Consider the following 4,965-nt stretch of genomic DNA (forward strand, 5'->3'; position numbering starts at 1 on the left):
CAGGATGCTGTGTCTGGTGACTGTTGTTTTTAGTACTGTACCTGTGACTTGGGGTTGAGACAGGATGCTGTGTCTGGTGACTATTGTTTTTAGTACTCAAACAATAGTTGTTCAGCAGAGACGCTTGGCTTTAATCCAAATCTCTCTGTCCTTAGGGCCGAGCACTTTAAACCCTATGCTTTGTCCTACTGGGCCTGACTTCTAGAAGCTTTCATGCAATTCTATCATTCTCTCCCCTGTTGTCCCTGGGCCCTTTACTACATAACCTCAGTGGGTACCATCCACTTGGTATGGGAAGGCAATACCTTTTGGTTTGTGCCTCTTAGGACCTTGTTTCTCCTGCAAGTCCTCTTACGTGACAACTTGGGTTCATCCAAGATCTATGTATAATACAGACTTAGTCCTTAAAACGTTATTAGTCTTTGGTGATGATGGAGACTTTTGAGGGCTTTCAACAGGCAAAGCTAGCTGAAGGTAAGCACCTTTTTTGTTTTTAAAGCAACGTCCCCTCATTTTTTTTTTTTTTTTAGACATAATCTCAAGCTATCTCCCTGGGTAGAGTGCTGTGACGTCACAGCTCACAGGAACTGCCAACTCTTGGGCTTAAGTGATTCTCTTGCCTCAGCCTCCTGAGTAGCTGGGACTACAGGTGCCCACTACAACACCTGGCTATTTTTTTCTTTTGGTTGTAGTTGTTGTTGTTTGGCAGGCCCAGGCTAGATTCAAACCCGCCAGCCCCAGTGTATGCTGCTTGCGCTACAGGCGCCAAGCCACACCCAACATATCTAATTGAGTCTTTAGGTTATATAACTATTCAGTAGAACACTTGGACTGATTGAAACAACATCCATGAAGGTGGAATAGTGTTCACATATGGCGCAGCACCTGTAGCTCAGCGGTGAGGGTACCAGCCACCTGCACTGGAGCTGCTGGGTTTGAACCCAGCCTGGGTCTCCGAACAATGACAACTACAACCAAAAAAAAAAAAAGTGTTCCCATATGAAACTAGCAAGATAGCTTTGTGAATGTGTCTCTATGCTGAGAGATGACAGCACCATCAGAGTTAAGTGTCTGCACATGCCAAGTGTTTTCCACTTTTTAGGCATGTGGTGTTGGTATTATTCCCATTGTGCAGATAGAAAACTGAGGCTTATCAAAGCTTATCAAGTTGCCTAAGGTGCCTAAGGTCACTCGGGTAAAGAGTGACGTGCCTGAGCTTCCAACGCAAGCAGACTGGCTCTGAGAGCCCATGTAGTTGATGGTTCTTCCTGGGCAGAGGGGGACCTCGCTTGGGGTGAAGTTTAAGCTTTATGGCCCCACACTTTAATGAACTTAATGACGTCCAACTGTCTGGCTTGCGTGTCTTTGTAAAATTTGCAACAATAGGATGCTACACAGTGTGTCCCCAGAGTCACCCCTAAAGTCGCCATACATAGGGACAATGGGAAAGTGTGGATAAATGTACCTTTATTTATAAAACATTCACTGTAAAATTTTACAAAATATCATCTACATACTGACTACCTCTTTATAAGATTTTTTTTAAAGGAATATTTTGTAAATAAAAGTAATTTAGCTACAATTTCCCATTTTCCACATGTGGTGACTTTAGGGCAACTTTTGGGACACGCTGCATTTTTGCATCTTCTTTTTTTTTTTTTGGGACAAAGTCTCAAGCTGTGGCCTTCAGTAGAGTGCCATGGTGTCACAGCTCACAGCAACCTCAAACTCTTGGGCTCAAGCAGTTCTCTTGTCTTAGCCTCTTGAGTAGCTGGGACTATAGGCACCTGTCACAGAGCCCAGCTATTTTTTTGTTGCAGTTGTCATTGTTGTTTTTAGCCTGGACTGGGTTCAAACTCGCCAGCCTCGGTGTATGTGGCCGGCGCCCTACCCACTGAGCTACGGGCACCACCTGGCATCTTTATTCTTAAAAACATGGTCTGTTCCTTTCTCTGGGTGTGGAGATTATGGTGATTTAACTTTATATTCTCATTTCCCAAGCTTCATAAAATGGCATTATTTTTATAGTTTAAAAAAAGCTTAAGTTTTCCCCGAGAATTCTGCCATGAGCTCCTGCTGGTTAATTCTAGCTTATTTTCAACTTCTTCAATTTTTGATTTCTTTTTGAGACAGAGTCTCACTTTTTCGCCCTCAGTTGAGTCCCATGGTGTCATAGCTGACAGCAACATCAAACACTTAGGCTCCAGTGATCCTCTTGTCTCAGCCTCCCGAGTAGCTGGAGACTACAGGTGTTCACTGCAATGCCTGGCTAGTTTTTAGAGACAGGGTTTCCCTTTGTTCAGACTGGTCTCGGACTCCTGAGCTCAAGCAATCCACCCGCCTCGGCCTCCCAGAGTGCTAGGAGTACAGAGATGAGCCACCGCATCCAGCCAACTTCAATTTTTAACTAAAGTTGGTGCAACTTACTGACCCATCTTCTAAAATTTTTTTCAACAGGCTTCATCTCAGGGCTTCATTAGAACTTTAAAACAATCACCTTCATGTTCTCCTATACTTCAAATTACTTGGAGCACGTTCAATTTCCTTCCTACCCTGGCGTGTTAAATAATGACATGTGAATTTGTCAACTATTTTCTTTGTCCCCCTTGAATGATGTGATCTTTTTAATTCATTATGTTATTTACCTGGTTGATGTCTTGACTGGGCTTGGCGTTCACTAAGGGTCAAGGTACACTTTGGCATAGCGGGCTGCTGTGACCTGCCTGGTGTTAGACCTGGTACTTACCATGTGATCCTGTCTCCAGCCCTTACCATATGACTTGTCCAGGGATAGCTGGACTGTGCTAACACAGAGAGCTTAATACACAGTGAGCACTCCCTGAGCGATTATCTCCATTTAACATAAGCTGTTAACAGAAAGTGGAGAAGTGTGTGTTTCAATCACTACGAACAAAGAGAAAAAGAAGCAGAGAAGTCTCAGCAGAAGAAATAGTATGGATTATGGCCCCTCCTGGTACAACATATCCAGATCTGGACAATTTTTAAGCCATTTGATAGTTTCCTTGGTCATGTTCACAGTCCATACCCTTAAACTGATTCAAAACCAGATTAGAGGCTCGGCACCTGTGGCTCAATCCACTAAGGCGCCAGCCACGTACACCTGAGCTGGCAGGTTCGAATCTAGCCTGGGCCTGCCAAACAACAAAGATGGCAACCAAAAAATAACCAGGGATGTGGTGGGTGCCTGTAGTCCCAGCTACCTGGGAGGTGGAGGCAGGAGACTTGCTTAAGCCCAGGAGTTGGAGGTTGCTGTGAGCTGTGATACCATGGCACTCTACCCAGGGCAACAGCTTGAGGCTCTGTCTCAAAAAGAAAAAAAAAAACACAGTTTAGATATTAACATGATTCCCAGCTCTTTTAGGAGTCATAATTTCTACAGTGTTGATCATTCTCTAAAAGGCAGGCTTTAAAAGAAATAGCTTAGTATGGTACATTCATCAGAATTAATGAACTAATTATTAATACGTTATTATTAACTGAAGTCCATATGGTGTTCTTATCTCTTTAGTTTTCACCTAATGCCCTTTTTCCATTCCAAGATCCCATCGAGAACACCACCTTAGAACATGCTCTTATCTCTTGTTGGGCTCCCTCAGCTGTGATTCATTATACTAAACCAATTACCTGGACCCAGGAAGCAGCCTTGGCCTTATCTCCTGACATTTCTGCTTGTCCTTCTAAGGTGCCACCTTCCAGACAGCATAACTCTGGTTGAGAGGTTAGACTGGGCCATCAGCTCCACCCCTCACCAGCTGGGTGCCGTGGACAACCTCAGCCCAGCCTCTGTTGTTCTTTAGAGTAAGGAGAGTATCTGACTCACAGGGTGGTTGTGAGGAGCATCAGAGAATATCCGAGAAGTTCTTGGGGACGTGCCTGGAACATATTAAGTGCTACTGTGTTCATTTTTATCACCACTTCTTAGCATTCCTCTCGCCTCCTTTTTCTTTAGACTTAATTTCAAGGTCCAAAGTGCCCTGTTCTGCTCAATGTTAACCCAGACCTCATTTCCCGGGATAATGCCCTATTTCCCAAGCAACTTTTCCTAAAAGTTATTATCCTAAGCTGTAGCTCCCAGTCCATCAATGACTTTTTCTTTGCAGTGAGCGAAGTACATTCTGTCTTACATTAAGATGTGAAAAATACATGTGTGTTTATCTCCTTGAGGATATTGATTTTTAAGAAAGAAACCATATGATTTAAAATGTTAAAGATAAATTTATAAAGACAGAGTGGTATTTTAAAAACATTTATAGGTTTGTTTGCTTTGATAGACATTAAAGTGTCTTTAGTCACTAAGATAAACATTTAAATATTTAGTACTTAGATGTTTAAATCCAAGTTCAAGGTCAGGAGAGGTGGCTCACGCTTGTAATATCATCACTTTGAGAGGCTGAGGCAGGAGGATCAGTTGAGCTCAGGAGCTCAATATCAGCCTGGGCAATGTAATAAGGCCTCATTTAAAAAAAAAAAAAATTAGCCAGGTGTTGTGGCAGGGGCCTGTAGTCCCAGCTACTTGGGAGGCTGAGGCAAGGGGATTGATTGAGCCCAGGAGTTTGAGACTGCAGTGGGTTATGACTGTGCCACTGCACTCCAGCCTGGGAGACAGAAAGAGTGTCTACAAAAATAATAATCAATCCAAACTGAGTGGCTAATACCTGAATTCTCTATTTCACATCCAAGCTCATTGAATAAGGCAAGCAAATGATTTATTAAAGGCCATACTCATCATTTCCAGCAGGTGGCAGCATAGGAAAGCTTATTATGGCAAGGCAGGCTCAGCGCGAAAGAAGTGCTAGGCATGGTAGCACTTGCTGACCATGTCCTTTCTGAGGCAGGATGGGTAGTACATGTGCCTGTATTTTGGCTTGGCATTTTGGACTGGATGAAGTAGTCCAGATACACATTGCCCAAAGCTAACATTTGAATTGGGAATTGCTCATTGTT

The sequence above is a fragment of the Otolemur garnettii genome, unplaced genomic scaffold, assembly GCF_000181295.1.
Source record: "Otolemur garnettii isolate 467f Iridium unplaced genomic scaffold, OtoGar3 scaffold00181, whole genome shotgun sequence".
NCBI classification, from domain to species: Eukaryota; Metazoa; Chordata; class Mammalia; order Primates; family Galagidae; genus Otolemur; species Otolemur garnettii.